The following is a 25,808-nucleotide window of genomic DNA, read 5'->3' as shown; positions in this document are numbered from 1 at the left end:
ATAAGAGAAGAGCTATTAATAAATTCTGAATATATGAGCTATTTGTAGATGACTCATGCATGAAACATGAGGAAGGAGGTTTGAGTGCTGCATATGCAGTGTGCAGATTGGGGGGTCAAGTTGTAGCATCCTATTTACCTGGAGTCAAGTCTGCACAAGTAGCCGAATTGGTTGCATTAACAAAAGCTTGCAAATTTGGGAAAAATTGGAAAGTAACTATTTACACTGAAAGGCAGTATGGTTACGGGGTTGTGCACGACTTTGGCCAACTCTGGATGCAAAGGGAGTTTTTGACTTCTTCAGGTACTCCTATAAAAAATGGTAATTATGTAAAAGATTTGCTGGAAGCAATTCAATTGTCAAAAGAAGTGGCTGTGGTCAAGGGTGCTGCTCACCAATCTGGAAATGACAAAGTGACAGCTGGTAACAGGTATGCTGACCAATCGGCCCAACATTGTGCAAAATATAAAATGGCTGTAAACAAGAAAATTGATACATGTGGAAACAGCTGCCAACTTATGTTGCTTGAAGGTGTGAGAGCGTGAAGCAGAACCAAAAGAAAGGGAAGATTGGAGAAAGATAGGTTGTCAGAGAAGGGCTGAAGATGGTGTCATTGTTTACCTTGATGGTAGGCCTGTGTTACCAGACTGTATGCTTGCTCCTACTGCTAAGATGTTCCACGGAGATTCCCAGCCAGGGTGGGATGCTATGATCAGGTTATTCAGACAGAGTTGGTTCAATGCGAGGTTCAGGAATGTAGCAGAGAGTCTATGCCAGAGGTGTCTAGTTTGCCAGCAAATTAATCCTGGAAAGAAAACTGTAGTGTTGCCAGGAAAGATTGGAAAGGCAGAAGGCCCATTTATAAGACTGCATATTGATTTCATCCAGTTACCCCCTTACCGAGGACTAAAATACATCCTTGTCATTGTCTGCCAGTTTTTAAAATGGGGGGATGCTTATCCCACACGTAGGAATGATAGCATCACTGTAGCCAAACTCCTACTCGGAGAGCTTATACCAAGGCTCTGTTTTCCAGTAACGATTGAATCAGACCGAAGGTCTCATTTTAATAATGTCAAAGAAACAGTGGAAGGTGCACAGCGTTTCTTTTATAGCAATTTTTAAGTATCTCTTATGGGTCGAGGGTGCCGCCTGGGTGGCGTCGCTTGTCGTCGGCGACCTTTAGTAAGCATACTCAAGTTGTACTCCCAAAAATCATTTAAATAATGAAATAATTGGTCTAATCTGTGAAGCATTCCAAATTGAGCAAACGCTGCACTGTGCATATCGACCAGAGGCTTCTAGAGTGGTAGAACAACTGAATGGCACAATCGAGTCAAGATTGGGAAAAATGTATGAATCTACCCGATTAGAGTGGCCTGATGCTTTACCTCTTTTTCTGATGGGACTCAGAAGCATCCCAGACAGAAGCACAGGCTTGAGTCCTCATGAGATACTCATGGGAAGAGCAATGAGGCAGGCATGGGTGCCAGGACACAAGCTGATAAATATATCTGATGACTTAGTAATAGAGTACTGCAAAGAACTGACTGACCAAGTGCGTTCTATCTCTCACCAGGTTGGGAAAGACGCTGTCGCCAGACAATCAATTCCAGCACATGATCTGAATCCAGGTGACTGGGTAGTAATAAAGGAACATACTAGAAAATCTTGCCTAGCACCAAGGTGGAGAAAACCACATCAAGTGATATTGGTTACCACCACAGCTGTAAAGTGCAAAGGAATTCCGAATGGGATCCATGCCAGTCACACGAAAAGAGTGACTGAACCTGATGAAACTGAAGCTCAACGTTGTACAGCTGAGGGTCTCAAGATATCGATCCTGAGGTAGCTGAAGAGGAACAATCAAGCACCAGTCAGGATGATTGGATTCCAGTAGTTGACATACCTGCAGAATATGTGAGAACCTGTAGTCAGATTTATCTAGAAAGTCAGAGTGATAGTGAGGATGAGATAGGTCTAGAAGAACGTACTCAGATTACAGAAATCCAAGCTAAAAGTAATTCTGAGGAGGACCAGATAAGAAAAGATCAAAATACAATCGACACCCCACCAAGAACTCCAGAGTCTGAGGAGGGACAGATAGGTACTAAGGCGAAAGCTCAAGCAGAAGAAAACCAAGAGTTCGAAGAGCTTGAGCAGGACCAGATAGGCGTAGAAAAATGTGTTCAGGAAGAAGAAGGTGAATCAAATCAAAGTCAAATTCAGAAAACACCTGAACAAGGCCAGAATAGGAACCAGGCAGAAGAAACTGAAATAGGACCTCGACCAAGTCAGACAGAGAGGGATACATAGGATAACATTGTTATGTTATGTTATGTTAAATTTTATTTCTATAGCGCACGGCTACTCAATAAGAGTGTCCCGGCGCTTTATTTAGGCAGCTCAGTGTGAAAAACATAACACCATAAAAATAGAGACAAACAGGGGAAAGAAAGACATCCTAAAGGTTAAAAAGCCAGGTCTTGAGGCTCTTCCTGAACAGGAGCAGATTGGGTGTGCGCCGCAAGGCCAGAGGCAAGGTGTTCCACAACTGAGGGGCCCTTAAACTAAAGGAGCGAACCCCGGTACGGGCCTTCCTCACTCGGGGGACCACGGCCAAAAACAGAGATTCCGACCGCAGAGATCGAACCGGGCAATAAAAGACGAGCCTGCGCTGTAAGTACCTTGCTCCAGAGCCAAAAAGCGCTTTGTGAGCCAGGGTCAACGCTTTAAACATAATCCGCTTCTAGATGGGCAGCCAATGAAGTGACTGCACCAACCCGGATGCTCTCGCTCGCCTATGGAGGCCGAAGATGGCGCGAGCCGCAGAGTTCTGCACAACCTGTAGCCGCTGAACAAGATAGTCATTGAAATAGATGTGCCAGAACTGAATAAAAATAAGCGAACACTGGAAGAAGGCCAGAGCACAGTGCCAGCTAAAAGGCTCAGAAAAGGAGACAAGTGGCCTAGGTTTTTCAAAAGACTGAGATTTCATCTAAAGACAATAAATGAAAAACCAGAACAAGTAAATGAAATAACAAGTCAAGCTGAACAATCTACAGAATGACCACGAAGGAGGAGTCCACGACTGAAAGGACTGAACAACAAATTCAGAGGCCCTGAATGGACTTACGTCATCCTTGAAGATTTTGAGAACTTAGAAATAAGTAACAAAAGTGATGACAAATTAATTGCTGATCAGACTGACGAAGAAGTGAGACCTACTTGAAAGGTTAAAATACTGTGTAAAAGCTACAAAGAGGGGTTAAGACTCCTTGGCCAGAAATGGCTGATCATACTGTTAATGGAAGACCGAAAAGAAACTGTCTAAAGACATGCTGAAGAATTTGCCCATGTAATATAGTGATAGTAATCGTAGTATGGTTAGGATTGACAGTAGCTGTCCCTTATCTAATGAGTAAACCTGTACAGAATAACACTAACATGCATGAGGAAGTAGATGCACCTGAGAAGATAGATACACATGAAAAGGCACTTAGTATTAAACAACAGAAATTAGGTTTAGAAGCATCAGAGGATGAAGGATTACACTATGGTAGAATTAAAAATAGAACTCATTTAAAAGTATTTGCTAACCTATTAGTACTCTATGTAGAAGCTAGGGAAATCAGTGATTGCTACGTCTGTATGAAATTACCGACATCTGTAGTCGAGGACATGACTTATCATCACTTGCCCCTGACATATGGTATCTCATGTAGTATTTTAGCTAGCTTGTTTTATAAGAAAGGACCTTTGCAGTATTATTATTCTAACTCAGATGACATCTTTTCTGAACTTCCTGTACGTAGTAACCTAAATCCTGTACATGCTAAAAAGTGATGTAACACGTTATATGGGTGAATATTTTTTAACAATAGATACAATAGATATAGCTGAAGCACACAAATATAATTTAACATGCATCTTACATGAAAAGGAGAACATATTTTTGAATTTAGTTGAGAAAAGGACACATGATTTCCAAATAAAAGCCAAAGAACAGAAAAACAAGGTTCCTAAGTGGGCTGAAAATGCAGGGTTTACCTCAAATGGCAAGACTCAAGCCGCTATGTTGCTGGATTTCGAAAAGAAAGGGAAACTCTGTCTCCATAGGGAAAGAACAAGTTATTATAACAATATATTTATTGGTTCCAGTGAATGTGAACACCATTATGAGGTAATTGGGGGTTGGGGACTCAAAGATGGAACTGAACCTTTGTTTTCTGGAATTCATTATATTTGTGGAAACAAAGCATATTTTAAATTGCCTGATCACTGGTATGGGAGTTGCTATTTTGGAATCGTGTTCCCAAAGGTATATCATGTAAATAAAGTCACTGGAAACAATGAAGAAACTAATGGACTAATGCGTAGTAAAAGAGCAACTTTAGCTGAAATTGTAGGTGATATATTTAGTGCAATAATACCTTCAATGGGAGTGGTTCTGAATACTCAAAGAATCTGCAAATTGTCAACAGTGGTGGATCGCTTATCGACTCACACTGCTAGAGGATTTTTGATGATAAATACCGAATTGGTTGCGATACGATCAATGGTTTTACAAAATCGACTTGCTCTTGATACACTATTAGCAAAAGAGGGTGGAGTCTGTAGAATGTTGAAAGCGTAACATTGTTGCACTTACATACCAGATAAAAGAATTGAAATCAAATGGTATGTAAATAACATTACACATTTAGAAAGAGAACTCAAAGCACTGGAGGTTGACAGTGCATGGAAGAGACTTTTAGATGGTCTCACCTCTATAGGTAGTTGGTTTTCTAATGTAGGGAAATTTTTTGTAGGTAAAATACTGATGCCAAAGATGGGAATAGTCCTACTGATCTTAGGGATAATGATTTGTTGCAAATGCCGTAAGCACAAACAGTCATATACAGTAAATAAGAGAGGGAAAAAGAGAAATATTGATGAACTTGAGTTGGAAGAACTGAATGGAAACATATACAATAAAGTGAAAAACTTTCACATGAATAATGAAAAGAAACCAAACAGAAAGTTTGAAGAAATTGAGTTGGGAGAAATGTGAAAGTTGGCATCTGTTTAATTAATTAGTGATCAAAGAGGGAATTGATGGAGGTAGGTTGCACACGTAAAGCGACTTGCCTGTACTCAACGATCTCTAATAACTCAGACTGTACTAAATAACATGTTTTGTGTACTAATTATTGCATTACACGACATATTAGGTATCAAGGAGAAGCTTGCGTATGTGTTTTTACTAACAGTAATCCATTTGCACTAAAATGGACGCTGCTACGCGGGATTTCTTACTGCGCATGCATATGTCACACTCACGTGACATGACGTATTACTCTGCTTAGAGGGAAAACTTTTTCTTCTGTGCACTAGAACTAAGATGGCTGCTCTGTGTCCTAACGTGCAAGAAGTTTGCATCGCTGCTTTTGCTAAGCTGTTCGTTCTGCCTAATACCTAATGCTATAATTACAATTAAGTCATGGGAATAGAGTAGAGATAATTGGTATACCGAACATTCATTTATTCTTTGTTCTAAAACTGTTTCATTTTCTACTTACTATTAGCTCATGTTTGGGCCTGAGATGCAGCCGTGACTCAATTTTGAAAATCCACCCTGCACATGCACACCAGTTTGCAGAAACGCTTGAATCATGGCATTGAATGAATGCCAAGGGCAGCCTCGACTGAGATGCGCCTGGGAAGATGACCTGCTGAACTTCCAAGAGAACAATATTGTTAAAATGTTATAACAATGTATTTAATATTAGGACATTCATTGTTGGGTGGAATAAAAGTGAATGGGAAAATCAAATGATGGGCGGGAGCGCTAATTTGAATAACATAAGGTAAGGTAAGGTAAAGTTTATTGTACAGTTAATAAAAACTCACAATGTAGAACATACAGTATATATAAAAATGCAATCATAGTTACAGTTAAGATATAAAAAGAGCAAATGGTCGTCCTCGTTAAGATCATAATAGTCACATATGTTTAAAAACCATAGGGGTTAAAAGTGCAAGGTTCTCCAAGAGACTTGGCACAGCTTTTAATTGGCTAGTGCTTTGTGTGAGCCAGATGTCTGGTTTGTGAGTCTTCTGGCCACTATGTCAAAGAATGTAGGTAATCTGCAGTTTACCTGAGTCTCCTCAGGTTAAAACACAACATCACAGCCTGCCTGCAACTTGTTATGCCCTTCTGGTTCCATAGGGCCCGGAGTAGGGATCGCCTTAGGTCCATAAGGTTTGTTCAAATGCAGATTATATGAATCAGATCCTCTTTTCCTGATAAACAAAGTTGGCAGCAGCTTGCTGAGCCTCCCCTTTTCGAAGGTGCCAAGTGCGGTAGTATGGGAATGATGCCAATGTGCATGTTTAAACATTTGTTTTTATTTGTCTGCGTGAGGCCCGTGTTTAGTTATTCTTGTGGTTTCAGCGCATTATAGTCTTTCAACACGGCCCATCCATGGGTCCTCTTGGCCAAAGTGGCTTTATCCTCTACGAAGGAAATCAACTTGTTTAGTTTTGTTACCAAGGTCTGTTGGTGATTACCAGAGGTTTGTTAGGTTGTTACAATGAGGCTTGTAACTAATTCCTTGCAGGTGAATCACCTCTGGTGGATAATTCAGTCCAAAGATAAGCATTTAATGTTCCATGGTCGGCGTCTCTGATTTTACGCCACGTTTTGATATATGACCCCCTTCTCTCCACTGTTTGTTTCTGAAGCCCAAATTCAAGGCGGATTTGAGTGGGCGATGTATAGGTGGGGAGATGGAATATTGCCCTATAAGCGTGACTGATGGTATTGTCTAATGCCGTGGCATCTTTACCTTGCAAGGGTTCGCTGCCATACGTAAGCATGGGTTGCAGTCATGCTCTTCTCACCTGCAATAGGGGGTCTGGAAGAGCTTTCTTCAAGGGTTTAATTGACAAGTAGAAAGTCGTGCCCTTCCGACGAATGGCCTCTAGTTGGTGCCTGAATGAGCCACTACTGTCTAAAAGGATGCCTAGATATTTGTAGGTTGCTACCTGTTCTAGCCTCTGTCCATTCATTGTCATAATTGTTGTTTTGTTTAAATTGATGTTTAGTGAATTATTTATGGAAAATATGTTGGTCGTATCTAAAAGATTTTGGAGACCGATAGAGGACTGACTAATAAGGACCAAGTAAAGGATGTTTGAAAGTGTGGTTTTTCGCCTAGTCGCGGGGCATGGGATTTGGTTTTTTCTAATTCCCCAGGGAGATCTGCAAGGAAAAGGTTAAACAGCATAGAGGCTAGTACACATAACATAAGCGAAAAAGTTTCATTTTGGTATGGTGTGATGACCTCTCCTCTTCTTTTGTCCGAACAAAATTGGGGATCCTTACACTTGCAACATTGGGGGGTGGTACACTGCCCTGGAAAATAGTATAACTAGAGTAGGCTTAGTTAGTTAATTTGTCCGACTTGTCCAAAAAGCTGACCTGTGACTGACCCAACGCACTCAATAGGTGATCGAGAGCAGAAATGCTGGCAGAGCACTCTGTCAGAAGTTTTGATAACCCAATCGGGGTTCGGGAGCAAGGGTGCTGGTGGAGCACTCTGACGGAAGATTCGATAACCCAAATGGAGTTTGGCTGTTAGCTGCAGAGAGGGTTGTAGCGCTGGCGTAGCAACTTTAACTGTGGGTGTCGGTCTTAGCCTGTGGTGGTCCTGTCCTGATCCAATTTGGCTGCATCTGTCCTGATTTCTGGTCGGCACCTGTTGTTTTGCTGGCACTTGCACTTTTGGAGTTCTATCCTTTATCTGACCCGTGGCCGTGTTGGTCTTCACACCATTCTAGGTAAATATTCTATGTGGGTATGTCTTGTACTGTTTTCTTTCTCTCTTCCCACCCTAATGTCAAATTCGTAAAGACTGCCTTATAAAATCTCTGCATATTTTCATTCTAATCGTTATTTTCCTAATCGGAAGATTATTATGGCATTTAAACGATTTTAGATAAAGAATTTAAACGTTTCCCGAGTCTGTGGTTATTATATTAGTGCAAATGTTATTTTTCTACCTATTTTCTTGCTAACTCTCTGATCCTTTAGGACTTTTAGGTACTGGTGACAAGGATTGGTAAGTCAATGGTATAGGTCCTAAAAACATAATATATAAATCACTGATTAGAGGAAAGTGCACCGGTTACCTGATTAAAACTCATCATATGTTGTTTATGGGCGCAGGTGAGTATGGTAAACTGAGGCGGGTGACCTGCGCACTCTATCAGTCTTACCTGTGAATTATTTGCCATATTGAACAGTGAGGAATTCATTTGCATTATATTTAATTTCTCTAAATAAATACAAAAGTTAAATGAATGGTCAACACAGCTTTTCACAACGACAGTACTGCTCTTAAAGCTTTCATCTGCACACCTGACAAGCTCACCCTTCTATTCATATCCTTGATGCAAGCATCTACTGAAGAATTCTTAAATGAGTAATATCTCTGAGACAGCAAGTACCGGAAAGAAATCGCCAATCTGACCCTTGGTTCAGTAATGAATTAAAATCATGAAAAATCAGTGAACAATACCAGAAAGGAAGTGATGGAAAAAGTATCAGGCAAGAGACAAACAGATCTATAAAAAATGAACTCTTAGGCACTTCATTAAAATAGCAAAAGCAGAACACACCTGAACCAGAATGTTGCATTCTAATAATCTGGCATAAGAAGAATTTAGGCTGTTTAAAAGTATGGCCTCCCCAACTTTGGAAGAAAATATTATTATGCCATCACAAGAAATATGCAATAAAATGACAGCGCACTTCCATTAGAAGATTGCTAATATCTTCAAAATGTTCCCCCCAACACCGCAATATAGAAGATAGATCTTGGTCTGCCTACCAGTCTAGAGGCAAAACGTGGTCTTCTTTTACTTGAATATCGTCAGATGAGATGAAGAAAATGTTTAATGCAATGTCTTCATCCTCTCCATTAAATATATGTCCAATCCACCAATTAAAAAAAGTCTCAGAGATTATAGTGCATGCACTGAAAACTTTGTGCAATTCTTTGCTTGAGTCAGGAATTGTTCCAAAGAATGGAAAGTGAGCAATTACTAGACGTTTATTTAAGAAACCCAAAGCAGATTATATGTATGTATGTATTTATTGCTTATTGAGCGCAGCTGTCACCCAAAGGGTATCCTGGCGCTCAGACCTATCCATACATCTGTTACATAAGCTACATTACTCTGGGGAACAAGTAAGTTTTAAGGTCCTTTTTAAAAGTAAGCAGATCAGGACAACTCCTCAATGCCAGAGGGAGATTATTCCACAGGGTGGCAGCCGTAAAACTAAAAGCGCGACCACCCATTCTCATTCTATTGATTTTAGGGACTTTTACCAGGAACGCCGAAGACGATCTTAGAGGTCTGGCTGCCTGATACCAGAGGAAGAGATTCTGAAGAGGTATTGGTCCCAGTCCATGCAGGGCCCTAAAAACAAGGCAGAGAGCTTTAAACGCGATTCTCTGCTGGACTGGGAGCCAATGCAAATCGGCCAAAGCTGCCGATGAAGAGGCGGACCGCGGTCGAGACAAGGCTAATTTGGCGGCCATATTCTGGATCCTTTGGAGCTTTAGGACCAGAATCTTCGGGCACCCAGAAGTAGTGTGTTACAGTAGTCGATCCTACTGAGAATGGAACTACGCACTACCTCAGCTCTGGAGCCCCGTGGGTGAAGTGGCAAGATTTTCCGTAGAGCACGGAGCAAACCCATACACGTTGCTGCCGTCTTGTTTACGGAGGCATCAAGCTGCAAATTGGGTTCGAATAGAACTCCCAGATTGCGAGCTGACTCTGCCGCCTCCACCGAGCCCGGGATGGACACTGGCCAAAAATCGGCCGGTAGTGTACGGGGAGTTCGGTCCAAGGAGCAGTAGAGTACCTTTGTTTTTGACCCATTGAATTGCAACGCATTGGCTCGCAACCATGCTGCTGTGGCTGCCATACAACGGTGAAAGGCATCCCTTGAAATGGTCTCTGATCCCTCAAATGAAAAAATCAACTGAGTGTCATCGGCATAGTTGACAACAGATATGCCGAATGACTTTATCAGTGCTATCAAGGGGCGGAGATATATATTAAATAGGATCGGACTAATTGCCGATCTTTGAGGGACTCCCTGTTTCACCTGCCTAGTGGCTGATCGAAATGGTGGTAATGCCACGGCTTGTTGTCGGTTATCCAAATAAGAAGTGAGCCAGTCTAGGGCCAGACCGCTCACTCCCGCACTCCGAAGACGGCCAAGTAGTACTTCATGGTCCACCGTGTCGAACGCGGCCGACATGTCAAGTAGCACCAAAAATGCAGACTTGCCCTTGTCGACTCGCGTTCGCAGATCATCCAACACGGTGACCAAGGCCGTCTTGGTGCCGTGCGCTGGACTGAAGCCAAATTGTGCAGCATCCAGACAGAGATTTGTTTCCAGGAAGTTGGATAAGGCTCTTGTGACCCATCCCTCGAGAATTTTTATCGCAAATGGTAATAGCGAAATTGGCCTGTAATTAGCCGAACAGAGAGGGTCCAGAGAAGCCTTTTTCAACAAAGGTGTTACAATTGCCATCTTCCAGCTGTCTGGGACTGACGCTGTGGTCAATGATTGACAGCAGATGGAGTGCAACGGAGGGAAAAGCTCATCTTGAAAAGCCTTCCAGATCTTATGAGGCATTGGATCCAGCGGTGATCCTGACGATACACTACTTGCCAGGATAACAAATTCCTCTAACGAGGGAACAGGAAAGCTGGACAACTGAGGCATACCTTCCTTGCTAGGTGCCCATTTGGAGCCCAGGTTGTCAGAAGGGTCCAGAAAAGAGACTGCAGATGTTACAGATTGTTCAGAACTTTTGAGTCCAGTCAGGATGGTCCTGATTTTCTCCTCAAATGCAAGGGCCAGCGAGTCGCACAGTGCCTGCGAGGCCGGGATAGTAGACGCCGTGCAAGGCGGGTCAGACAAAGTCTTAACCAGTCTGAACAGGGTCTGAGATTTGTTAGAGGCCTTCGCCAAAGTGTCTTCCAAAAACTTAGCTTTTGCGATTCTTAACTGGGCCTTGTATTCGTGCAGGGCTGCTTTATAAGCCGCCTTATCCTGCTCCCTATATCCTCTCCTCCATGTACGCTCCGCCTGTTTGCAGCGAAGTTTAAAGTGCCCAAGCTCTTCGCTGAACCAGGCATTTAGGCCTCTGGGCCTGTCTCTCACCTTACGCAAAGGGGCCAGGTCATCAAGAGATGATACAATATGCCGGCAGAGAGAAGCATAGCTCTTGTCCACGTTCTCCTCCATCTGAAAGGTTCCCGGTAGCAGTGTGTGTCGAATCGGCTCCCTAAGGAGACGATTCCATTGCCGATTCAACTTCCTGCTGGCCGGTTTATTGGGTCTCCATGGGGCAGGCATGAGAAGGGACAAAACAATTAGTGAATGATCGGTCCAACCCTGAGCCTCGACCTTATCTACCACAACTAAGTTCTTATCGGCAAATACCAAGTCTAGTATGTGTCCCCTATCATGGGTGGGTACCTGGACCAGTTGAGCAAGTTGGATATTGCTACAGGCTTGGCACAGTTCTCGAAAAGCCAGGTCATGGGGGCCAGAAGGCCACAGGTTGAAGTCACCCAGTACTAGAAAATTGGTGTGTGAGTTGAAAAGGTCGTAGATCAAATCAATCAGAGATTGAAGGGCTGTCGAGGGCAGGGAAGGCGGTCTGTAGCATAGAAGACCTGCTACCAAAGTACCTCCCTGAGCCACGATGGAAAAGCCCATAAGCTCAAACCCTGCTACCTCCGTAACCACAAATTCGGTCAAGGAGATAGAGTCTCTGAAGATGTAGCCTACTCCACCACCCCTGCCCGAGGTGCGGGGAGTATGCCTTATCAAATAGCCTGGCGGGCAAGCCCAGCCCAGTTCCATGCCACAGTCTTTCATGGCCCACGTTTCAGTCACGAACAGTATATCCAGCTGTGACGATTCAATTAATAGAGCAGTCTCAGCGTGGTGTTTTATCAAAGAGCGTGCATTCAACAAGCCGCAAGACAATGTCTTGTGCGGGGTGGGAATGGCCTCGGGCTCCAAGTTCTCAGTGGAAGCAGGGCAGGAATCAGCAGGGTATGAAGGGGCAGGTGCGCCAGAGGCGCCCGGGATGCGAACGGGCGCAAACGGGCTTACCTCTGGCGCACCTCCGGCGCATCTACGGCGCCTCCGCTGCGCGCATCCGCTGCGCGTCTGCCTACACATCCTAGTTATGGTATTACGCCGAGCGGGCTTCCGGCTGCTCGAGCCTCTGACCCCAACCAATATGGCGCCTGAGAATCTCCCAGAGCCCCCTCCCATATATCTTCCAGTTATTGCCTTATCTCCCTCAAATAGTTCTCTGATTTTATTGAATCAAACTAATTACTACACAAATCAGTCAGGGTTCTGGCAAGGTCTGAGTACCAAAACTGTCTTTCAGAAGATGATTGATGAGTTTAGAAGTATTAGGGCTACATGAGGAGTAGTGTCTCTTTTCTTATTGGACCCCTCAGCCACTTTTGATACTGTGGCACATTTTCTTTGCCCAGAAAGATTACCAGCAGCTGGAACTACAACCTGGTCCTTAAATAGTTATCCTCCTTTCTAAAAGACCAAAGTCAAATGGTGGACATGGCTAGTTATACAGTTTTGCCTAAACGGGTCAATACAGGGGCCAACCAGCGGTCCATTCTTAGCACCTAGCCTTTTCAATATCTATGTAACACTGTTAGCCTCACTGATAGCATCACTCAATCATTCTATCAATCGATTCTTTATTTCGCATCATTCAATGCATATTAGTTTGAGCAACATTGAATATCAGACAAATGAATTACAGAAAAGTTACACAGTGCTAGTTTTAAAACAATTAATAAAATATTACATTAATCAGGTAACTTCTTGCTCATCAGATCACATGTATACTAAAATATTATACAAAAAGGAGGCTAAACTCCCCCTCCACCACTCTAAACATCTCTGATCATTATAAAACACAACCTTCCCTACTCTTCATCTAGATGCCCTGCCTCACATATCTTGATGCAGGCGTCTAAGTTTCGATAACGTCCATAAGAAAGATGCAAGCGCGTAACATACATTTTCCACTTTTGAATAAAAGCTAAGGCTGGACTATAGTGCTTAAAATTATATTTCTGTAGGAGTGGTACAATTAAATATTTCTTTGTGAATTGGATTGAGACACCCTCCCGTCATATGGCCAAAGGGATAACTCCTTCATAGAATATACATTTAAGGGAAAGCCAAATATAAGTGGAATATAATTTGGACACAATCCTGTCAATATATCTCTGTGCTGGGAGTTCTGTACAAGAATCAGACAAGCCAGGGTTCCCATAGTCAAAGGGGGCAGTGTATGGTGCATAGCTACCATACTTTTATTTCTGTTTTTCCCCATCTATCCTCTGCCGCCTTTTTAAAATAAAATCTTTTTTAGATTGGCCTTGGAGAAGAGTGAGCACAATGACAGAGAATCAAACAACCTTTGAAGACCTAATGCTGAGAGAGTGGTTTCCACATAGCTCACCCACGGTAATTTATGGGCATGGCCCAAAAATTAGACAATCCCCACTCACCGCTTGATTCGGTGGTACACTATCTCTTTTCCAGACCGAGTGCCATAATAACAACTGGACCAGTTTAATTTGATCTTAGAGGTATGATAGACCTAGTTCACTGTGGGTGATGTAATTAGTGCAGGTTCAAGGGAGTGATAAGGGGCAAGACTCTGGAACTCCCTACCTCTACACATCCGCAAACTAACCAATTTGACTACCTTTCGTAAGGAACTCAAAACCCATCTCTTTTCTGTCATCTAGTCTCTGTTAGTTATCCCACCCACCCCTCAGGTACTGGTTAGGTCAGCACCGGGACGCTCCGTTGCTGGGGCAGCTGTTTGCGCTTCAACAAAGGGTTAACATAACATAACAATCTTATACAAAACGCATCCTCCACCTGTTGCAGTGGTCCCACAGCCACCATACCTCAGATAGATGCCCCATACATAGCAATGGTATATGGACAGAGGTTCTGCCACGAAGAAGACCGTTTTGTGTATCACTTTATCCTCACAGAGGTAGGACTATCAATTAACGATCCATAGAAACACACAACTGACCATAAACATCGACAAAAACTTAACTGAATTGGAAAATTGTGTCAGATATATTTAGAAAATCATACATCATATTTGATTTATAATGACCAACAGGACTAAGACACAATGCACATATTCAAAACCAAATAGCTGAATATATAGTGGTCATAACATAAAGAGTGACTGAAAAATATAACACATAAAACAAGAATTTGTTTGCAGCGTCAATTTACAATGAATCACCCTAAATAGACATCCGATTTATCATTCCAAACATGAATGCATCTATTTCAGCAACAACGATTTAAACATGGGTAGATGAGCAGCATCACCATGGGGTCTTCATCAAGACTATAGACCAGTAGTGTACAGCCTGTTTCCTTGAAAGGATGCCCAATCCTACTTCTCAAGAATAAAACACGGTCTGATTGTCGATAAATGTCTCCATGTTGCTGACCATATAAAAATCATTTGCACATGTGGTTAAAAAGATAATTCCTTTCATCCCTGCAAGACCACTGAAAGAGCTTGTGCTCTTTGCGTTAAGGATTGACTACTGCAATGCTCTTCCGATTCGCCCCCCTAAAGATTTGATCTATCGCCTGCAGACGATTCAAAACACAGCTTCATGACTAATCTTGGGACTGAGCACCAGAACACCAAACTTGGCATTTGCAAGCTGTGCACTGATTACCAGTGCAAAAGAGTTTACTATTTACGGAGGCTCTGTGCCTCTACAACAGAACAATATATGGAAGAGGACTGGGTATTTACATGACATTCCTTTTTGCATGGTATATACCTGCCAGTAATCTAAGATCAAAACATCTACTCCACATCCAAACTTTGAATTTAAAAAAGTGAGACTAGAAGGATGCTCCCTTGTAGTAATAACAGCACAATACTGAAACTCCTTCCGAATATCTTTACACTCACAAACTAATCTTTTACTGTTTCTGAAGCAACTCAAATCCAACCTATTCACTCAGGACTGATGAGGTTCAAACTGACTCCAAATGGCCCCAATAGGCATTATTTGTACTATTTCAACTGCTTAGAACTTGTTTCATATTTAACTATATCTCTCACTCGTGCTAGGACACTTTGTTCTTCTAAAGCAGCCATTGTTCTCTATAAATGACTAGAAAATAAAAGAAAAGAAAATGTGTGATGATAAATATTTTACATGCAGAACACTGCCAGCAAAAAGTTACGCTGACAAACATTTCATGTCGTTTTCTTTCTTTATATGTGTCAATGTACTACAAAAGAAAAGCATGTTTTAGAATATATGTTTTTAATCTTCTGACAATGTGCTTTGAATTTAAACGTGGACTTATAGTAACACACATCGTTGCATAAAACACATTTTAAATATTAGCACATTATCCCTAACAAAAACACAAAGGCAACATAAGGGTTAGTGTGGTCACACCCTGAACCTCACAGCCAAATATAAAAATATATATATATTTTCAGGTCACCTGTACTGTGGCACCAAAAACATGTGAAACATTTACAAGGCTCTATTTATAGACCAGACCCTTTAGCCAATTGCCAAATATGTAAGCCATAGGCCGTGCAAAGTGGTGGTTGGTGGCATTCATTACATTGCCGAAGGCTGTGCACAACAAGTGTTGAGTTGGCCACCCAGCAGTTGGTTGAAAGCATGGCCTGGCCAGGCCCTGCAGCCACTCCCCTCCCACACATCCGGAGACTGTGCACAGTGGGGTTTGTGTGTTTCCTGTGGGTTGGCCACAGGATTCTGTGCTGCAAGTGTTGGTCTCTTCAGGGAGCCACAGATAAGCTAAGTATATGGTCAAAGCTTATGCTCAGTCATTATCACTAGATTGGTGATAGAAAATAGAAAATTGGTCACCGGTGTAGTGTTGAATTATTTCAAGTCCACAAACTCTATTGAACACTGTCACAATGACTGCACGATGTCATCAGTGATGTCATCAATGATGTCATTAGAGATGCCGCCAGTGATGTCGTCAGTGATGTCATTTAACATGTCAAGAGTGATCTAATATGTGAGGTCAGAAGCAGTGCCCGATGCGGCACATGTTACAGTTAGTTTACTTAAATGTAATTTGTGAATGTCATGTTTTTTTTCAGTTTTTAAATGTTAGCTCTTATCTCATTTCAACACCTAATTATACGTCACTTTAACCTTTGATTTTTTTCAGTAAGTACACATTAATAAATTCAAACGGTAACGTTAATATGTTGAAATCACTTATTTTTGCATTTTAGAAGATCTTGGGCTGGGTCAGAGGCATGAAATGTTAATTGAAATGAGTATTTGACAGGCACCAATCCAGCACACCTCTCTTGATGTCAGCAATGAAGGTACCAATTATGACGCTCATCGCAACTACGAGGAAATGCATCACCCATATTATGGTGGGGGCACAACTTGTGTGAGCTCAGTGTTAGTAATGATATTACACGCACACCTGTGGGGGATTATGGCAGCTGGTTTGCGTCATGGCCGCTTCCCAGGTCTCGTCAGCACCCTTGCAGAGTAGATTTCATACATTCATGACACAAGGTCCCTTGTGCCTAACTGCTCAAACAACACGAGCATTTCCATGTGCCAAACCCATTAAATACATACCCATTACACCATGAAAGGAGGTGGTGATAGATGCGTTTGTAAATCTAAGTGGTGGTTGAGGCTCACCATACCGTGTGAGAGAAAAAAGCTGTGAAGTCAGCCCGGGGTTCAGCAGAACTGCTGTGTACTTCCTTTGGAGTCTTTGGATGGTGTCCCACGAAAACCCAGGAGTTAATCGACTCCTTTTCTTTTCACTACACAGAGGAAAGATCCCAATCAAACCCTACTTAGGATAAATGATAGATGCAATATTTTTGTTTTTTTCCTCAGGGGGTCCAACTTTTGATGTGATAGATAGCGACCCAGGTCACACTCTTTTACTGTAGTATGTTATATATATTAAATATATATGTTACATGTATAAAAAGAGATGCACTGCTAAATTGAACACATTTATTTACTAACAAGATAATCATGATAGGTACATATAGAAAAGAGACTTCTTTGGTCGCAGAAAAAGTTTTTAGATTACCTTTTATACATATGTTTATGATAAAGTAATACTCCAAACTTCAATATTCTGTTTCAAGTAATTCCTGTACCCTTTAAATAGTAACATAATATTAGTTCAGAGCCCATTTTAGATTGAACTCTGCCTCTCAGCTGAGGTGATTATGGAAAGGGGCGACCACTCGGTCCCCCCGAACGTATGGTAGGGGGCCTGGATCCCCCCGGGAAACCATTTTGGGCGGGGGCGTGTCACGGCTGGTATGCCCAAAGTGGCGTAGCCGGGGCGCGCCTTTTCCCACCCAAGAGGGGTTGTCCTAGACACCTACACCGTTGGCCACGCCCCATAGGCGTACCGGAGGAGGGTACACGCCCTCCCGAAGAGGAATAAAGAGAGCTGGAATCCGAAGAAGCATCCTCTTGTTCCTGTGCTTGGAAGCTGCACACACTCGTTGCACGTGAGCCCTCGACGGAACAAGGAGCAATTTTGAGAACTTGTAATTTTTGTGTTTCTCTTTCAGGACTTCGAGCCTAAGGATCCAGGACCGTGTTGAGCAACAGGGATCGAATATCCGTTAAACAATGCCTGGCAAGAAGGCGGGAAAGAAGTCTGGGACTGATCAGATGCTTCGCATGCTGATAAAAGATATGGCGAGTATGAAGAAGCAGATGGCGGCAATGAACAATACGGGTAAACCGAAGAAGGTTATAGGCCCGGCATTGCCGGGAGTTGTCCCCGCGGGGAGGGGTAAAAGGGTCAGGAATAGGACGGCAGGGGAGGAGGTCCCGGTTCCCGAGTTACCCCCGACAAGCCCGGTCATTCCAGTCGAGGCCCCGGTACCGATCCCAGACGCGGGTCAACCGATTACGGTTGTTGTTACGCCCGCTAGCGAGGAGGACATGCCTCCCGAATTAGCCGCCCAGTTAGCCGCATGGCTTGGCAGAAAGACGGGGGGTGCTACAGCACCGGGAGACACGGCCGAAGAGGCCAAGTTACTAATGCAGCAGTTGCGGCAGTCGCGAGATGCCGCAAAGGCGAATCTCCCTCTTGTCCCCCCACGGGTGACCTCGGAAGGACCGGCAGCTGGTGTCGAAAAAACAGCGGGAACAGCAATGGAGCCGGGTAAGCAAGCATTGCCAATGGCAAGGGAGGGGTCTTTGCCCTCAAGACGGGAAAAGGTGGTCCAGCATATACCGTTGGCCACAAAAGAATTGATATGGGCTGATAAGTACATGAATATGTTTTCCCTGCTAACTGACCATCGCGAGATGGAGTATGTTAAGACACAGAAGGATTTGTGGCACCCGAGTGTATGGCGAGCCAAAATGGCGGGATTCAGGGTTGACGAGACAATCTCGAATTGGGCCAAGGCCTTTGCGATGTTTTCTGCAATTATTGGGGAACGTAAGCCTGAGGTTTTGTCCGAATTGTCCTGCTATCAGGCACGAATAATGGATTTTTATGAAACGTATGAGGGCGATGAGTGGATGGGTTACAATATGAAGTTTCGTAAGGCCAAAGAGTACGATTCATCTCTGACGTGGGACTGTCTCGACTCAATCTCTTGGCAGAAGCAGCTCCTGCCGGGCGCGACAAAGTCGTCCTCGCTTGGCAGGAATGGGTCGGGGCCTTCCCGCCATCAGCCTGCGGCGCCCTTTCGAGCGGGCCCCGCTGGTGACCACCAACCAAGGAATGGTGGGAATGGGGGTAAGAAAGGGGTCTGTTGGAATTTTAACGGGGGCAAGTGTACAAGGCCACAAGGGACATGTAAGTTCAGACATGAGTGTGCAGGTTGCGGAAATTCTTCACACCCCGAGAGTTCGTGCAGAGCCAAGAATAGTGATTCAGGGGGTAGAGGAGGGGCCAAACAGGTCTGAGGGGGACCATTGTGTACCGCTACCTACCCCCGTAGATATCATGGCAATGATCCCCTGGCTAAACGAATACCCTGATCATGTCTCCGCTGAGGTGTTGAGGAACGGCTTCTTATATGGTTTCCACATCCCGGCGGGGGATTTTCGTGGGGAATCACTTTGTAGAAACCAACTGTCGGCTCAGCATAATCCAGCGGTGGTAGAGAGGAAGACTGCAAAGGAGGTTGCCCTTGGCCGGGTTGCTGGCCCATATAGGCACCCGCCAGTAACTAATTTCATCTGTTCCCCGTTGGGAGTAGTTCCCAAGAAGGACCCGGGGGAATTTAGGCTGATCCATAACTTGTCAGCTCCGAGGGGTCTTTCGGTGAACGATGCGATTGACCCGGGAGATTGTTCGGTGCGGTACGCATCCTTCGATGATGCCGTCGCCATGTTGAATCGCCTGGGGCCCGGAGCGCTGATGGCGAAGTCAGATATCGAGTCAGCATTTCGGTTGCTCCTGGTACACCCACGGGATCAGCGTCTGTTAGGTTTTGTGTTCCAAGGACGTTAATACATGGATAGATGTATGCCAATGGGTTGCTCCATCTCTTGTGCTTATTTTGAGAAATTCAGTTGTTTTCTGCAATGGGCGTTCACCAAAGCCACTGGCCATACCCAGGTTATGCATTACCTAGATGATTTTTTATTCTTGGGGGCAGCCGGCGACACACAATGTGTGCAGGCGTTACGGGAATTTTGCACTCTCATGAAGCGGTTCGGGGTGCCATTGGCACCAGGTAAGACGGTTGGACCATCTACTTCACTCGAGTTTCTTGGAATTGAGCTCGATTCTGTGGAGGGATGTTTCCGTTTGCCAGTGGGGAAAGTAGCGAAGTTCAGGGCTTCCCTGGAACTGTGCATTAGCAAAGAGAAAGTTACTCTCCATCAGTTACAACAAGCAGTGGGCCAGCTTAACTTTGCCCTAAGAGTGATACCAATGGCCCGCCCCTTTTCCCGCTCTATTGCACAAGCCATGGGTGGTCTCAAGGAAGGACACCATCGCACAAGACTGTCTGCAGAGGTTCGCCAGGACATGCGCATATGGTTGGCATTTCTGGCGGATTTCAACCGTCGAGTGGTGTGGAACAAGCCGCCAGCGTCCTCGGACGAGCTGGGTTTGTGGACCGACTCGGCGGGGAGCGTGGGATTTGGCGCCATCTTTGGTAATCGATGGTTGGCGCAAACATGGCCGACGTGGTGGCACACCAGCGGTCTCACAGGTAACATTGTGTTTCTCGAGTTGTTCCCCATTTTTGTGGCTCTGAAGGCATGGCCGGATGAGTTCCGAGATCGCTCCGTGGTGTTTTGGTCCGATAATATGACTGTAGTTGAATGTATAAATAATCAGGCAGCACGCTGCAAGTGGATATTGAGATTACTGAAGGAAATGGTACTACTTTGCATGAGACTGAACGTACAATTCAGGGCGAAGCATGTGCCAGGTGTACTGAACCAGGCGGCTGATGCACTCTCTCGTTCACACATGCAGGCTTTCAGGGGTTACCTACCTTCCGCGGACCTAGCGGCGGCACCATTTCCCGAAGCACTTTGGCTACTCGGTGCCCCGGATTCCAAGACCTCGTGGCAGCAAGCCTAGCCCCCAGGACAAGGAAGGCATACGAAGGAGCGTTTCATTCCTTTTGTGCATTTTTGGGTCCGGCAGGAGGGGACAATTGGGGTCAGGAGGAGTATGTCCTGAAGTTTCTAGTAGCACTGCACAGTGCAGGCCGATCAGCGGCAACGGCCAATAGGCACCGGGCCGCCATTTCATTAATGGCGCAGGCGCATGGCATCAAGGACCCCACATCGTCCTTTTTGGTAAAGAAGGCCCTTCGTGGTTGGCAACGCCTTGAGGGTCGTAGATTAGACGAAAGGCGCCCGATTGGGTTAGAAAGGTTGTCCCTGCTGATGTCGATACTCCCCACGACATGTTCCTCCCAGTTCGAGGCAGTGCTGTTCCGGGCCGCTTTCGCATTAGCGTTCCATGGGGCTATGCGGGTGAGCGAGCTAGTTGCAAGAAATGAGAATGATGTGGAGGGGGGTATGTGTCGGGATCACATTCTGATCAAGGGTGATTCAATGGTGGTCACAATAGCCAGGTCCAAGACCGACCAGGGTGCTATGGGAGACAGTATTGTTGTCCAGCGCATGGGAGGGTCCCCCATGTGCCCGGTGAAGTGCGTTGAGGAATATTTGGCGTGAAGGGCGGATGCATGGGGGGGAAGCCTGCTGAGACACATCGACGCCACCCCACTGACAAGGTTTCAGTTTCAGAGGGTGCTAACGATGGCAATCGCAGCGGCGGGCTTGGACCCGGGCGATTTCGGGACCCATTCCTTTAGGATAGGGGCTGCTACAGAGGCTACAGACAGGGGTCAGAGTGTTGAGAAGGTGAAACAACTGGGACGATGGTCCTCGAACTGTTATAAGAGGTATGTGCGGTTGCACATGTTGTGAAGTCAATGTTATGCACTCACGCTTCTTGTCTTCTGTTTGGTTTACAGTTTTGCGAGCATGCTATGCGGGGCGGACTGTGCAGTCGACCCGGCACCTGGGGACCAGCGGTCAGAGATCACCAGCTGAGGAAAGAGTGGTGTGGGTCGTGGGCCACTCATACGTGAGGCGGGCCGGGGACGTATTCAAAGCAGGTGACGTGATTCACGCAGCTGGGGAATACGGGTACAGGGTGACCTTCCACGGAAGGGGCGGGCTCTGTATTGACCAGTTTCAATGTTTTGTCGAGGAACTGTTAGGGCGGAAAAGGTCACCGCCGTCTGTAATCATAGTACACATGGGGGGCAATGACTTGGTGACACTCGGTCGGCGAGTACTACTCGAGCGAGTTCTATCCACTGTTAGTTGGCTGGCGAGAAGGATCCCGGGGTGCACGATAGCATGGTCCCACATGATTCCCAGGAAGGTGTGGCGGGGGGGCCTCCCTGTGTCAGCACTGAACCATTCCGTAAAAAAGGTCAATAACAAACTTGGTAGGTTGTTTCGCTCGGCGCAGTTGCACTGTATTCCGCATGGATGTATTCGGGGGGATCACATGTATCTCGAGGATGGGGTCCATTTGTCCCGGGAGGGGAATGTCTTACTCATAGGAGACTTCATAGCATGGTTAAGGGGTTTATAAAAGCATGACCTTTAGTAGGAGTTTGTGGGGGGGCCGGATAGCCGGTCAACTATCCGGCCTGTGGCGGTAAGGTCATGATCGGTGAGCAGTAATTTCAAGGTCCCTAGAGGGAGGGCGCCACCCATTATGGATGGGAGCGCCCGGGGGGAGGCGGCCATTGGCCCCTCACACGGGGAGGCGGCACCCACTAAGTATGGGTCGCCTAAGGGAAGGCGGTCATAGGCCCTTTCCAGGGGAGGAGGCGGCTGGATGCCCCTCCTATGAATTTCCCGGGGCCCGGATATCCGCGACGGCGGATGTGATAGACAGTGTGGGGTGGGAGGGGGGTCCACGCTACCTTCTTACAGACACCTCACACGAGTCCTCGGACTACCGTTAAGATGGCGTCGAGTTAATAGGGGGCCCCCGCAAAGACAAGGGAAATTGGAGTTGGCACAGAGGTACAGTCCTCTGCGCGCCCGCCCTCACATCGTGAGGGGGAGAGTTCTGGTAGTAGGGATCTGACACCGGTTGCGACCTTGCCATTGGCCCGTAATGCTAGGATGTACAATTTTAATTTAGAAAGTATGCATTTGCAGGATGTTAGACTCGGCTAGGAAAACCTTTGTACTAGAGATTTGTTAAGGTTAGCCAATGAACGTGTCTTCATCGAAATGTAATAAATGAAAATTGTACATGATAATAAACTGTTATTTTAATATTTTAATTTTGTTTCATATTTTAATAAATACGGCCGGGAGGGTAACTCCCTCCAGCCTTCCAAAAAGTTCAGAACTGCGTCCGTCTTCCCATCCTTGGGGATTGTGTTGGGAGGGGGTGACATGCATCCCGGCCATATAGCTATGTATTTTAATCCTGACTGCTTTACTCTTTGCATGAACGCTATGACAGCAGATATTTTGCTTTTCAGAACTAAACCTGAGGCCCTAGTAAATGACATATGCTGAAGAGGGGGGAAACAGACATTTACCCTAGCATGGAGGGTGGACAGGAAGGACACCTTGATAATAGCGGTGCCTGAGAAATTATTTATTATGGCAATATCTAAAATAAAATCCTGCAGTCAAGTCATCTTTTAAAATGTGTAAACCGGGTCCCTGCTGTAAAGAAACTTCTGCAAAGCCTATGGCATGTTTTGTAGAAAGCGAATGTTTCATGGTCTGATTCTCAAAGGCATGTAACACTCACTTATGTACTATAACACGGATTTGTGAGTTGACTCCAAAACATGGCAAACAAGTGGAAATAGTGGTGTAATATTCAGATAAAGATAATACAAATAGAAACTAGTCCGCACTCTTTGTACTTTTATTGTTATGAAACTGGGCTGATTCACAAAGACATGTAAGAGTATATAAAAAGTACTCCTTTACTTCCTGTACACATGCATGCTGCCGTGAATCAACCCCCTGGTGTGCGCATTGTGGGAAGTTATATATGATGAGGCTGATATCTGACACACGACCCTCATGGAGAGCTGTTTGTCTAGTAGTCTGGAGGCCTGTTACAGAGCAAAGTTATATTAATCTGGGCCTGTACTGAGAGGCCCATATAATAGCTATGCCGTGGGCTCAAATAGCAATTGGAATCTTTTAAGGTTGGGGGGTCCAAGGAGCTGACTCTCTATGCCAAAACATTTGTAAATGAAATAAGCACAATTCATTTGACATGGTCCTTAATAGAAAGTAATACTAACATAAGGTTCAGAGCTATGCAACATCAAGGCACCTGTTGGGAGCCTCCCATCCTGGAAGCCCACTCGGTTAGATCACCTTGTCCCCAAGAGGATAGTGCACATCAACCCCTTTTAGGAGTAAAGAAAAACAAACAGACAGGTGTCTCTCACTCATCTCTTTGATGAGTTAGACTCATCCAGATTCAGAGTGTTATGAGTCTGGCATCCCTGCCAGATGAACACTTATCTGCAGAGGTTATTTTTTTGCACCAACCTACACTGTGACGCCCAAAACCTGTAGGTCCACACCGTTGTTGGTATTCTACAATGAAAGGTTATTTATATACACCAAAGGTCTTAAACATTTTCTATCAGAATGGTTAATATAGCAATCTCAGTAGTCATAATATAAATCATTACAAAAATACAAAAGGCCAGGGGGCATATTATCAAGGGGGTTTATCTCCGCTTTTTTGGCTTTAAAAGCCAAGAAAGCGGAGATAAAATTATCTCCCTATTACCTAGCTGTCGCTAACACCAGTTAGCGACAGCTAGTAGGAGATAGCAACCATCTTGGGCCCGCTTTGCATGTCAATGATATTTATCACTAATGACATGCAAAGTGGGCGTGCCAAGATGTTAGCGACTGGAAACAGTCGCTAACATTGCTATCTCCTATTACCAACTTTTGGAGATATTCGCGCTAAGCGCGAATATCTCCAAAAGCTAACACCTGCCCTGAGCAGTTCTTAGCCATGTTATCCAATGGGAGGTGGATAACATTGCTAAGAGCATTTGCTCGGTGAATGATGAAGTATCTGGCCACACCCTTTTCCCTGCCCAAACTGATTTTCATGACCTCCTCTACCATTTATCACATGTTGCTAAAGTTTTTTATTGTAAAACGTACATTCCGACCCACTTCATCCAGCCTGAGAGGGAGAGTTGGGCTCCAGCGGGACAGTATTGCCCGGTTGCGGGAATATGGCCAAACCCGGCGATTCTGGATCAACTACAGACGTACACATTAGGGGTGGGCGGAAGTCGCGGAAGGGACTATCGCAGAGAGGCACGGAGACTGAAGCAATCCCTGTGCCTCTCTGCGATATTTCCGTTTCGCAAGGCCGCCCGCCTCCCGCCCGCCTTATTACATTAAATTAAAAGGCTAAATAGAACTTTAAAGCAAACTTACCTTATTGCGCCTCATCTTCCCAATCCCAGCTTCATTTTTTAGAAACTGCACATGCGCGGGAGCCTGTGCATGCGCATTCCTGGCCATTCCTGGCAAGGCTATTTAGCCTTTTAATTTAATGCAATAAGGTAGGCGGGAGGTGGGCGGGAACCGGGAGGCGGGCAGGCGGCCAACTTCTGTTCCGCCCGCGAATGGGTGAAAATCTGCCCCATTTTTCCGCCTTCTTTGCGGAAGGCGGAAAGTGCAAATTTCCGCCCCCCCCATAGTGAACATACGACTCGTAAATGACCTCTGTGAATAACAAAAGTCAGATTGCCTTTGTGAGTCGGGCCCAAAGCATTTTATAGTACACATCCCTTCTGCCTGTAATAATATGTTCAGAGGTTGGCAGACAACTATTCTGTCACAAACATGACAGAGTACACTGTCTGCCAAACCAACAGTTTGTTTAAGTTAGGTTAGACGTGCAGCCAGCTTTCGGTCAAGGAAGCCTCAGCTGGGGAACACCAGTTGGTCTCACTTGTCGAGAGAAAGCTTCTTCTGATGACCAAACGGAGCAGGAACCATTGGAAGGAGGTCATTACTCTGCGCACCCTAATTAGAGTGGACAGTGTAATTTCTTTTCTTCTATCCCTTACTGCCAGGTAAAATCTGGGGGC

Source organism: Lissotriton vulgaris, chromosome 6 (assembly GCF_964263255.1).
Source record: "Lissotriton vulgaris chromosome 6, aLisVul1.2, whole genome shotgun sequence".
NCBI lineage: Eukaryota > Metazoa > Chordata > Amphibia > Caudata > Salamandridae > Lissotriton > Lissotriton vulgaris.
Note: the sequence above shows the minus strand (reverse complement) of the source record.